Genomic DNA, 13755 nt, shown 5'->3' with positions numbered 1-13755 from the left:
TTTCCTTGTCATTCTTCTATAGGCCTCAATAGTGTCTAGCCGAGCCCTCCATTCATTAAAGCTAGGACTATTCTTCATACCCCAATATTTAATTATCAAGGCCTTTGCGACCATAAAACTTTCCATGCTAACTCGTAGTTGGTAGGGAGTCAGTTCAGAGCGGGGGAAAAGACCCAATATTGCCTGCGTAAAACTTCGCTTCAATTTGATCTTATATCTTTTATATAGTTCCTCATAGATGCTGGTCCAATACCCCCACACTTCCGGACAATCCCATAGTAGGTGACTTAACTCCGCATTTTCTAACGAACATTTCCAGCACAGGTCCTTCCTTTCCTTGTATATCTTGGCGAGGAAGGAGGGGGAGTAGTATAGGCGGTGAACAATCTTGAACTGTATCAATCTGTATTTCTGAGAGATCAATACTTTTTTTATGTTTTGATATACGATATCCCATTCCAAGCTGTTCCTCTCACCCAATTCAGCTTCCCAGCCTCCCTCACTTTTAAATGTGGTTATTTCACCCAAACAGTCCCAGAGTTTTTGATATATTTGAGAGAGTGTAAGTTGAGTATCCTTAAATCTAAAACAATAGTCCAAAAAGGGGCTTGTCCTAATGGCCAATAAATTTTTGTCCTGAGTGCTCATATATGCGTGACTAATTTGTGCATACCTATATCTATCTACAAAGGACGGTATACCTTTTATTAGTGCATCTAAAGGAATAATATTACCATGTGATATTATATGAGTTAAGCTGTTAATTCCGCGTGAATTCCAATATTTATAGTCTACAATTGATTTAAATTCTTTTAAATTATAATTGTGCCAAAGTGGAGTAAAGTGTGTAGGGAATGTCTCACCCAATAATTTTTTTATCTTATTCCAAACCTTGTTTAGTGTATCACTAATCAAACATTGTTTTTTCCTCATGTCCAAATGGCGAGTCTCCAAGATCCCTTGAAAGGATACCCAACAGCAAAGCGGCCTGACTTTCTGCCCTCCCCCCTCCCAAACACCACTTTATCTGTGCTGCAATATAATATCCCTGGAGGAATGGAAGGGAAAGGCCACCCCTTCTCTCCGATATACAAAGATATTTTTGCTTAATCCTAACCCTTCCCCTCCCCCAGATTAAGTCGTTCATCAATTTGTCCACTAACCCAAAAGTGGAGTCATCAATCCATATCGGGCATGCTGTCAAAGGGTATAATGCAATAGGGAGGACCACCATCTTAATCAATGCAATCCTTTCCTCCTGTGACAAAGGCAGCTTCTGCCAGGACCGGATCTTCTCCCTGATCTTATTAATCATAGGAGTTATATTTAAGGAGTTATATCGGGACAGGTCCGCGCTTATGCTGATACCCAGGTATCGGATGGAGTCATTTAATCCAAGAACCTTAATGCCTAAGGACCTATCAGGGGGCACTCGAACCAGAGGGAGAAGTTCAGATTTATCCCAGTTTACTTTATACCCCGATATCGCCCCATATTCTCTCAAGATATTCATTACAGGTGTAACGGCCTTCCATCCCTGCCTCAGAAATACGAGAATGTCGTCCGCGTATAGACTAATCCTATCTTCCTCTCCTCTCCCTCCAAATCCTACAATCTGACTAGACTGCCAGATTTTACAGGCGAGAGGTTCCAGAGGTTTCTGCATCTTTAAAAACATTTAAAATTAGGAATCCGAAGTCAGGTTTGTTACCGAGGTACCAACCAATACATTTTAATGTTGTATGGAGACAGTATTAAAATCAAAGTGTTTGACCAAATCGACTTCGGATCGATGATCCAAAGCTCGATTCGCTCAACACTACATGTCGTGTTAAAGTAGTCTTCCAGGCTTCACATATTGGAGATGACCTATCCTCAAGATAGGTCATGAAAATTGGTGCAGATAGGACAACTATTGCTTTGTAGATCCCAAGGAAGCACAACTCAACAGTCACTTGTGTATGCAAATAGAACATAACATATAGTTGATTGCATAGCATAGAAGTACATAGATACTGTGTAGTATGTCTGGACACTTTCTTTCCCTCATTTCTAGACATACTGTAAACTGCCAAAGGTATTTCCAAATGTGGTTATAAAGCAACCTTTGTGCTATAAAAAGTCTGATATACAGTACTGCAGAGACAAACTAGTAATGCATAATACTACTGCTGTATGATACAGCAGGAAAAATATAATTGAAATATTTCAAGAACACTGAAACACGTATTGATAGCTGTAGATACTAAAGTAATTCTGAAGGACAGTTGGTTAACAAGCGTGAGTGTTTAATGGTGTTCACCCTGAACGTTTAGTGTCATTTTTTAGACTGTTCTACCAGAGCTTCATGTGAAGTATTAGAGAACTGGCCAAGCATGTGAAGATGTGTGTTCTGAGCAGTGCTTCCAAATTAGTATGGATGAATCGCTAAACCACAATTTTCATGGATGAAATGTCATGGATGAAATACAGTCAGTAACGTAGTAAAAAAATAAAATAAAAAAACCAACATTGTTTAATAATTTAAATTAACTGTTAATTTAAGAAATTGTTCAGATTGAAGAGCATTTGAATTATGGTGTCTTTTAACTAATTACAGCATTTAAAGGTAAGGCGAGGTTCACATCACTGTTCAGTTTTACATTCTTCTGATCTATTATAAGAAAAAAATAAACAAAAAAACTGATCCTGTATTTTTTGCATCCGTTATGCTCAGTTATTTACATTTTGCATCCGTTTTAGCTATTTCCATCTATAATAACTTATTTTAGACAGAAGACAAGTCCTGAGTGTTCCCTGTGAGCGATAAGACACTGCTATCTTGCTTCACTGGGTAGCTGCTAGGAGGTGGAGCAGAGTAATCATACTAGTGGTGGTCAAAACATCAAGGCCGAACCAGTATCCAATAGCAATATCAGAAACAAGCACCAAGAGAGGAAAACGTACAAAGAAGAATAGTAGCCTGTAGGTCAAGCACAGTAATAAGTAAGAAGAAGGTAAAGAGTAATTGGATAAATAAGTCCAGTCAAGAGCAAAAGAATATCAAATAGCAGCACATAGAGATGAGCAAATGTTTCAAAAATTCATTTCGGCCGGTTCGTCATATTTAAAAAAAATAATTTGGTTCGATACAAATTTATTTGTGGAGAATTTAGTTAAAAAACGTCTATTTCCTGGCTGTAGAGAGCCTTTATAGTGGTGTAGAACACTGTGCCTTGCTGTAACACGCATAGGGAGGAGTGTTGGGAGCGAATATTCGAATCACAAATATTTATTAGAATTAGTGCTATATATTCGTATTCGCAAATATTCTAGATTTGTTTTCATGTGAACCCATGATCCCTCCCTGCTTCTTGCTTGTGGGCTAATGAGAAGGCTGCAATGTGTTTGTCTGAGCTTAGCAACATCCCTAGCAACCAATAGGAAAGTTGCCTACCCCTTACTATATAAGAACCTCCCCAGCAGCCATTTTCAGCAGTTTTTTGCAGTTCTGAGATAGACAGCAGTGTCATTGCTGTGCTCTGTGCTTTGCTGTGTCATTACATTATATAGTTAGCTTATATATATAATACAGATAGTTAGTGGGAGATAGTCAGTGTAGGTTAGATCGAAATTGTACTAATCGAAACAAACAAAACAAAAACTCAATTTGGAAAGCCTAGTAGTGGAAGCCAATCAAGTCTTCTCTAACAGCAATATTCCTCTGAATCAGGCGGACATTAATATAGCTTTCAAAAATCGGAATAAAAGTTAACTGCCAACATATTCGATCGTGGTGGGAGATAGCCAGCTTAGATACATATATTCAACAAAGAATTGTATACAGGGGTCTGCGTAAACCCCTGAGACCTAACTCACATCTTGAAGACATTGAGTTTGTGAAAGGGTGGGAATGCCTTCTGACAGAGTGTTCCTTAAGACTACTGAGCTACTTATCTGAATACGAAAAAAATCTACTTTTCAAAATTAGACGAGCAGTTAGAAAAAGAGATAAAAGAAATACAGGAATTTAGTCAACATCCTGAGTTTAGTAATTTGGAACAAAAAATGAAGAATATAGATCAATTACAGCACGAAATTAAAGAACGTAAACATCAGAAATATATTAGGGATCATTTAGACTTTGCGAACGACCGTGTCTATATTTGGAAAAATAGGAATAATATTAAAATACATTTGGTGCCTTGCAAAAGTATTCACCCCCTTGACTTTTTTCGTATTTTGTTACATTACAGCCTTAAGTTCAATGTTTTGTTAATCAGAATTTTATGTGATGGATCAGTTGGTTGTAACGGGGTTCCGAAGGTGCACTCGGTCCCCCATTGCCCGCAGAACTGTTGCTTAGCTTTGGGAATGAGGATCTGTGTTTGACCTCATTCCCAGGGTGGTTTTACTGCTGGGTGGCTCCCTGCTCCTAAGTCTGCCTTGAGCGCTAAGCTGATCACTCGGTGCTCAACTGGTTGGTCTGTCGGTCATGTGACGCTGGCCACGTCACATGACCCTCACTCCCCACTATAAATACAGGCAGCCTGCTAGCCACAGGTTGCCTGTTAATTTCTAGGTTCCTGGCTATTTGTTGGACTACTGAATACTCACCTGATTCCGTTCCCTGACGATCCTTTGCCTGCTCCTCCTGTACTGCGCATCCGTCCTGGTATTGTGACCTCGGCTCCCACCTGACTACTCTCTTTGGACTCCTCTTGTACTTCTCTACTCTCCTGGTATTTGACCCCGGCTTCTCCTGACCATTCTTTGCTTTACCCTTTGTACTGCGTAGCTCTCTTGGTTCTTACCCGGTCCGTTCATGTTCCGTATTTTGTCTTGTCTGTCTTCCCTGCACGTATCCTAAGTTAGGGACTGTCGTCCAGTTGTCCCCTGTCATCAGGACTCGTGAGGCAAGTAGGCAGGGCCAGGAGTGAGGGTAGAGCGTAGTGGTCACTATCCTTCCCCCTGTGTGTGTGTGGACGTGACCGTTACATTGGTGAAGTGAAATGATAAAAATATATAAATAAAACTATTGTTTAGAAATAGAAAACAGAAAATTGGCATGTGCGTATATATTCACCCCCTTTGTTAGGAAGCCCATAAAAAGCTCTGGTGCAATCAATTACCTTCAGAAGTCACATAATTAGTGAAATGATGTCACCTGTGCAATCTAAGTGTCACATCATCTGTCATTACATATACACACCTTTTTTGAAAGGCCCCAGGGGCTGCAACATCTAAGCAAGAGGCATCACTAACCAAACACTGCCATGAAGACCAAGGAACTCTCCAAACAAGTAAGGGACAATGTTGTTGAGAAGTACAAGTCAGGGTTAGGTTATAAAAAAATATCTAAATCTTTGATGATCCCGAGGAGCACCATCAAATCTATCATAACCAAATGGAAGGAACATGACACAACAGCAAACCTGCCAAGAGACGGCCGCCCATCAAAACTCACAGACCGGGCAAGGAGGGCATTAATCAGAGAGGCAGCACAGAGACCTAAGGTAACCCTGGAGGAGCTTCAGAGTTCCACAGCAGAGACTGGAGTATCTGTACATATGACGACAATAAGCCATACGCTCCATAGAGTTGGGCTTTATGGCAGAGTGGCCAGAAGAAAGCCATTACTTTCAGCTAAAAACAAAAAGGCACGTTGTGAGTTTGCGAAAAGGCATGTGGGAGACTCCCAAAATGTATGGAGGAATATGCTCTGGTCTGATGAGACAAAAATTTAACTTTTTGGGCATCAAAGAAAACCCTTTGTCTGGAGCAAACCCCACACATCACATCACCCAAAGAACACCATCCCCACAGTAAGACATGGTGGTGGCAGCATCATACTGTGGGGATGGGACTTGGAAACTGGTTGAGGGGAAACTAGTTGAGGGAAAGATGGATGGTGCTAAATACAGGGGGATATTCTTGAGCAAAACCTGTAGCACTCTGTGCGTGATTTGAAGAAAAAAGAAAAAAGGTCTCTGATACATTACCTGGACTTTTCACGCTGCAGATCCTAGTGTAGTGATGTGGGTCAAGTTCACTTTAAATCCAAATTGTACGAAAATAGGATCTTGCTGCAGATATTCCTGAGGTCCTCTTTCACACCATGTGGTTTTACACCATCAGATCCAAGCACGGGACGAAATGTTGGAACTGATGGTGTAAAACCGCATGGTGTGAAAGAGGACCTCAGGAATATCTGCAGCGCGATCCTATTTTCGTACAATCTGTGCGTGATTTGAGGCTAGTATGGAGGTTCACCTTCCAGCAGGATAATGACCCCCAAACACACTGCTAAAGCAACACTTGAGCAGTTTAAAGGGAAACATGTAAATGTGTTGGAATGGCCTAGTCAAAGCCCAGATCTCAATTCAATAGAAAATCTCTGGTCAGACTTAAAGATTGCTGTTCACAAGCGCAAACCATCCAACTTGAAGGAGCTGGAGCAGTTTTGCAAGGAGGAATAGGCAAAAATCCCAATGGTAAGATGTGGCAAGCTCATAGATATTTTTTTATTCCGGTAGACATGAAGGGAGGATCCAGCATCACGACATCTCCTTCATTTTCTCTCATGAGACTCTCCAAAAATTTCCACACTCATCTGTTCCCTCTCATTTAACTTAGTTACATCTGTTTCATATTGTTTATGTGTCTTGTGAAGGGCCAACTGTCACGATAGGTAGGTAAGCGGGGAAATAACCAAACACAGGTAACCAAACAGAACAAATGACTGGGCCCAAAAGGGAGAAAAGGGTCACCTCCTAGCGATCCCTAAAAGTCTTCCCTAAACTGCTTTGCCCATGTGCATACCCTAATGGTGGATATGCATATGCCCTCGTGCCTAAACCTATACACCCTGGGCAAACCCTAAGCTGTAGGGAAAAGGGAAGAGGCAACCTGCTTCTTCAAACCCGGAGGGAGGAAGCAAGCGTCTCCCTAGAAGCCTAGATAAAAGACACAACGGAAAATAACGGAGAGGACTTATCTTAGAGCAGAGCTGGAGCAGACGATCCACCACACATCCAGAGCTCACAGGAAAGAACTATAACCCGCACAGACCTCTAGTGGAAGGAGGGATAAATAGCCTCACTAACAATCAAACCCAGTACACCTGAGGGAAGGTGGATCCAGCTCAAACCCAAACCAAAACAAACAGAGAAGTCAGACATGTGCAGCCAGTCTGACAGACCTCCGCACATTAACAGGGCAAGGCGTGACACCAACTTGCGTGCAAATTGGTTCATATCCTTAATCCATAGAAATTTGTCACACTGTGGCATTGGGGTAAACGTTAAGCCTTTGCACAGAAGGGACTTCTGGGCTGAAGTTATTTGGCATTTCAATAGATTAATTATTTGTTTATCATTTGTAACCTCAATAGGTACGAATTTACCTATTTGCTGTAGGCCCACTTCTCCCTGTCCCTCAACTGTATCCCCGTTTGCCCTAAAAAAAGTGCCACTATTGTAATTTTCTCCACAGGATTGATATTTTTCTGTAAAGTTGATACAGTTGGGCGATTGGAATCTTGACAGATATTTGTCATTTGTTGCGAAGATTTTGCAAAGGAGAAGGACTGCATAGATGTGGAAGGAGTAACAGTGTTTATATTTGTACTGGCCCTCATCATGCTTTGGTCTGTCCCGAGCTGTTTTATCTGGTTTTCGGACATGTTTGTGATATATCTCTTCTATTTTGGGTAGGTCTTTTAGGTGTTTGCTATCTTCTTTTATTTATTTTTTCTCTTTATACCTACTCTACCGTCTGAAGATCTCAATATACTCTGCACAGAACTCTCGGTTCCCGAGGTCTCAGTGTCAGAGTCTGCTCTTTGATACAGTGCCTTGCAATAGTATTCAACCCCTTGACTTTTTTTGTATTTTGGTGCCTCACAACCTGGAATTAACATGGATTGTTTGAGGATTTGCATAATTTAATTTACAGAACATGCCCACAACTTTGAAGATGTTTTTTTTTTTTATTGTGATTCAAACAACAAATAGGACAAAATAACATAAAAAGTCAATGTGCATAACTGGTTACCCCCCTAAAGTCAATACTTTGTAGACCTACCTTTTGCGACAATCACAGCTCCAAGTCGCTTTGGTTAAGTTTCTATGAGCTTGCCACATCTTACCATTGGGATTTTTGCCCATTCCTCCTTGCAAAACTGCTCCAGCTCCTTCAAGTTGGATGATTTGCGCTTGTGAACAGCAATCTTTAAGTCTGACCACAGATTTACTATCAGATTGAGATCTGGGCTTTGACTAGGCTATTCCAACACATTTACATGTTTCCCTTAAACCGTTCAAGTGTTGCTTTAGCAGTGTGTTTGGGGTCATTGTCCTGCTGGAAGGTGAACCTCCGTCCTAGCCTCAAATCACGCACAGATTGTACGAAAATAGGATCGCGCTGCAGATATTTCTGAGGTCCTCTTTCACACCATGCGGTTTTACACCATCAGATCCAAGCACGGGACTAAATGTAAGTACTCAGAAAATTCTTCCCCTCATCCAAACCTATAAAACCTAAGGGGTCGCAGAATAGTGAAGCACATTCACATATACGTCCCGTAAAAAAGTTTATTGTACTCACAAAGTTACACTTATAATCAGCATATCAGAATTTAAAATCTCCACGCTGCGTGGAAAATGAAGGAGGTCGTGATGCTGGATCCTCCCTTCATGCCTTTAAAACTGAAATAAAAAAATACGCCGCCCTTTGCACAGTTCAAAGAGATAGACACCTTTGTACATCTGATCACACACGATATAACAAAATAAAAAATGAGAAAAGAGCAGGCAGTATCTAATTTAAACCCAGAGGTTATTTGCAGTATACACCTATTTGGAAAAATATTAATTTAAAGGAATTGCAAATGATTAGGCCTTACATAGACTTGGATAAAAAGGGGGTGAAATATCTGGGTCAAGTATTTGAGGAAGATAAACTGAAGGATTTTGGTACCTTGGTAAGGGAGTTTGGGATCCCCCAAAAGGATATTTATAAATATTTTCAGCTCAAAAATGCAGTGAGGACATCCACGAAGTTAGATAAATATAGAAATGAACAATCAGAAAGAATAGATAAATTCACTAATGGAAGAGATAAAAGAGGAACAACGGCAAAAAAATATGGGATGTTGATGGAAGAAAAAAAAAAAAACGGATTACAATACTTGCCAGAAGAAAATGGGAAAAAGAGCTCCCGTCTCTTACGGAAGAAAAATGGAATGATGCTCTTAGAAGTTATATCATGGTGTCAAAAAGGGCCTCACATAAGATGTCTCAGTTTTTTAAAGTCCATAGGCTACACCGAGAACTTCTGATAAGTGCCCAAAATGTGAAGGAGAGAAGGCGGATCTTATACACTGTTTTTGGAGATGTCCTAAACTTTTTAGATATTGGAAAGAAATTGCAGAAATTGTATTAGAATTTCTGGGTATTCAAGTTTTTGAAGATCCAGTAGTTTGTATATTAGGAGCTACAGAACATTTTAAACTAAAAAAAGAGATACGATTGGTTTTAGGGAAAGTATTATTTATAAGCATTTGCTAATTTGATTAAATTAGAAGGGGTGTCCGAGAGACACAGTGAGAGAGCAGAAAAAAATGATAAAATATGGAAAAAAATGGTTGAACTAAGGCCGGATGTGGTGTTTGTTTTTTTTTTCTTTTTCTCTCTCTCTCCAAAGGGTGGTGGGCGGGTATAGGGGTAAAATGTTATTGCATTATTTATCTATGTAATATGGATCTTTGGATTTTTGTTATATAAAATAAAAAAATAAAACCCAGAGGAAATTCTTTAGATGAGTTAAAAAGGAATGTAGATATCATAATAAAACCTAGTGATAAAGGGGGAAATATTGTAATTCAAGATAGGGAAGACTATGTGGATATGGTCCAGAGATTACTTAAGGATAAAATAACATATAGGATTTTGCAAGAAAATCCCATGAATTACTATTTAAAAGAATTAAAACAACTCCTGATGATGGCCAAAGATAATAACTTAATCTCAAAGGATAAATATCTATATTTGTATAACAAAAGCCCGACCATTCCAACTTTCTACGCTCGCCCTAAAGTGCACAAGAACAAGACACCAATCCTGGGAAGACCTATTGTCTCTGGTAATGATAGTGTGACTGTCGGGATTCGAACCCGTGACCAGCCACATCCCCGGCGGTAGCCCTGCTTACTAGGCTACCGTCCTCTCTGAACATTACTCCCTGAAACCTATTATGTAACCTCAGTCTTGCCAAGCCTTGCTCATCACCCTTGATTCCCCACACCTGGTACTTCCCTATATAAGTCCAGCCCCTTGCACTCTAGCTTGCTGATTATTGAGCTCCTGAGCCTTGATCAAGCTTCTCCTCATCTGCTGCTCTTGCTACAACTGGAAGTCCACTGCTGACCAGGAATTGCCTACCGACTACTCTTCTGCTTGTCCCTACCTACTGAACTGCTACCACCGTTGCCATCCGGATTGTCTGACTACGCTTACTGCCGCCTGCCCTGACCCACCGCCTGCCTACCGACTACTCTTCTGCTTGTCCCTACCTACTGAACTGCTACCACCGTTGCCATCCGGATTGTCTGACCACGCTTACTGCCGCCTGCCCTGACCCACCGCCTGCCTACCGACTATGCCTCTGCCAGACTTCCTGCACCTACTACCTGCCTGCGGTCCTTGCCACTGGGCTCCACTTCTACCTCCAGCCAGCGGTCCTCTGACTCAGGTGAGCCTGTAGGACTGTTACAGAATAATCAGCCGCACTATGGAGTCCGCAATGGCCACTCTGCGTAAGCAGGTCTCCGAACTTCAAGAATTTGGTACTACATATCAGGAGAAATTTGCCCAGCCCCAAGGCGTAGTCCAAAGCCAACAGAGGGAGATTTTTGAACTACAGAGGCAACTTCTGGACGTCCGTGGCGCGCCCGCAGACACCCGCATGCCACTCCCATCAAGATTCAGCGGTGACAGACGCCAGTATCGGGGGTTTCTAAACCAATGCCGCATCTATTTTCAGATGTACCCGGCCCCCTTCACCACCGAGAAAAAGAAGGTGCTATTCGTGGTCAATCTCCTGACGGATGAAGCATTAGCATGGGCATCACCATACGTGGAGACTAACAGTCAGCTCCTGGACAACCTAAACAACTTTATCACAGCCATGAGCCAAGTCTTCGATGACCCCAACCGCTGTGCGACAGCCGAGGCGCGACTACATGGTCTGCGGCAAGGGAGACGCTCCGTCGCCGAATACACCGCCGAGTTTCGCCGTTGGGTCACGGACACCACCTGGAACCCAGCGGCACAAAGAAGCCAATTCCGGCGAGGCCTGTCAGAATTAATAAAGGACGAACTCGCCAGAGTTGAGGCCCCGGACGATCTGGATGACTTCATTCAGTTATGCATCCGGATAGATCAAAGACTCTCCGAGAGGAAGAAAGAAAGACTCTGGTCCTCGGACCACAGACCCACTTACTCCTTCTCTTCCACCGCCCAGCGCGACCCCCAGTCAGTAACTGAACCTATGCAGGTCGACGCTCTACGTAGGTCTCTATCCACAGCTGAGAAGGAGAGAAGGCTGGCCGAAAACCTCTGCCTCTACTGTGGGGAGCCGGGTCATTTTGCCATCAAATGTCCTCATAAGATCCGAAAGACTATTGCCGTCACGGAGCTAAAGGAGAAACCACAGACTCCAACCCCGCCAGCAGCCCCTGAAAATAACAACACGGCGGCTCATGGATCCCACTTCATCGTCCCCATCCTCATCGACATTGAGGGGCGACAACTCCCCTGTTCAGCGATGTTAGACTCCGGGGCGGGAGGCAACTTCATGGACCTAACCTTCGCCCGCGAAAAGAACATTCCACTGACAATCAAGGCAGCCCCCGTTGACCTGGAAACCATCGACGGATCCCCACTCTCCCCGGGGCCGGCCACTCACGAGACCACCGAACTACAACTCCTCATAGAACCTGATCACCGTGAAAAGATCCACTTCTCTCTGATCGCCTCCCCGAAGTTCCCAGTGATCTTGGGCATCCCATGGTTGGCCACCCACAACCCCTCGGTGGACTGGGAAACCCGCTGCATACGATTCCCATCCGAGTTCTGCACGCTAAATTGCTCCCACAAACCCGTCCTTCCACCCGAAGACACCACCATCTCAAAACTATCCGTCAAGGATCTGCTACCCCCTCAATACCGCGAGTTCCAGGATGTCTGCGACAAGAAAAACGCAGACAAGCTGCCACCACACCGACCCTATGACTGCCCTATAGAACTGTTGCCCGGGGCCGAAATACCCTTTGGCAGTATCTACTCCCTCTCAGAGCCTGAACTCAAGGCTCTGAAAGAGTACCAGGACGAGGACCTGAGGAAGGGGTTCATCCGGCCCTCCACCTCCCCCGCGGGGGCCCCCTTTTTCTTAGTAGAGAAAAAAGACTCCTCCCTGCGTCCCTGCATAGACTACAGAAAGCTTAATGACATAACCGTAAAAAACCGGTACCCGCTCCCACTGATTTCCGAACTCCTTGAGAGACTCCGGGAAGCGAAGATCTTCACCAAACTCGACCTTCGAGGGGCCTACAACCTCGTCCGAATCCGCCCTGGGGATGAATGGAAGACCGCCTTCCGGACACGTTATGGTCATTTCGAGTACCTGGTCATGCCTTTCGGACTCTGCAATGCTCCCGCCACCTTCCAGCACTTCATTAACGACGTCCTCAGGGACATGCTGGATCTGTTTGTAGTCGTTTACCTGGACGACATCTTGATCTTCTCTGAAGACCTCGAGCAGCACCGCGAACACGTCCGCAGGGTACTGCAGAGACTCAGACAGAACTCTCTCTATATCAAGCTAGAGAAATGCGAGTTTGAGCGAACCACCACTCAGTTCCTCGGATACATCATCTCCCCAGAGGGCCTAAGTATGGACCCGGGGAAGGTCCAAGCTGTGATGAACTGGCCCATTCCGAAAAACGAGAAGGAGATACAAAGATTCATTGGCTTCGCCAACTTCTATCGGAAGTTTATCCGGAACTTCTCCAAGGTCATATCACCAATCACCCAACTCACCAAGAAGGCAGTCCCCTTCTCCTGGACACCCGAGGCCCAGGAGGCCTTCACCAAGTTGAAACTCCTCTTCACATCTGCCCCAATCCTAATCCACCCGAACCCCGAGCTCCCATTTACAGTCGAAGTGGATGCATCAGACTCTGCGGTGGGGGCAGTTTTGTCACAACGGACAGGGGAGAGGATGCTATTACACCCGTGCGCATATTTCTCCCGCCAGATGTCCCCCTCCGAGAAGAACTATGACATCGGGAACAAAGAACTACTGGCGATCAAGGATGCCTTCTCCGAGTGGAGACACCTGCTGGAGGGAGCCACCAACCCCATAATCGTACTAACTGACCACAAGAACCTCGAGTTCATCCGCAGCGCTAAGAGACTCTCAGCCAGACAGGCCAGATGGAGCCTATTCTTTTCCCGTTTCAACTATCTCATCACCTATCGCCCTGGATCAAAAAACGGCAAGGCTGACGCCCTCTCCAGAATGTTTTCCGAGCCCTCACAGAGTAACAAGGGCCAAAATAACATCTTACCCGAGAGAAGGGTCGTAGGGGCCACCTACTCTAAAGAACTCCTGGGCACAATCAAAGAAGGATACGAAAATGACCCCTTCCTCGCCCACCCCACAAGGAATATCAGCCTTACGTTTAAGAACGGTCATTGGTTTCATCAGGACCTA

At 43.6% G+C, this 13755-nt stretch overlaps 1 protein-coding gene across 3 annotated transcripts in view; it reads left to right on the top strand.

The window, feature by feature from the left end:
* Positions 1-13755, top strand: part of UNC13C (unc-13 homolog C) — a 793844-nt gene that overhangs the window by 285823 nt on the left and 494266 nt on the right. The gene's annotated exons all lie outside the window — the stretch shown is intronic.

Source organism: Bufo bufo, chromosome 1, assembly GCF_905171765.1.
Source record: "Bufo bufo chromosome 1, aBufBuf1.1, whole genome shotgun sequence".
NCBI classification, from domain to species: Eukaryota; Metazoa; Chordata; class Amphibia; order Anura; family Bufonidae; genus Bufo; species Bufo bufo.
This window is presented reverse-complemented; position numbering and strand designations above follow the sequence as displayed.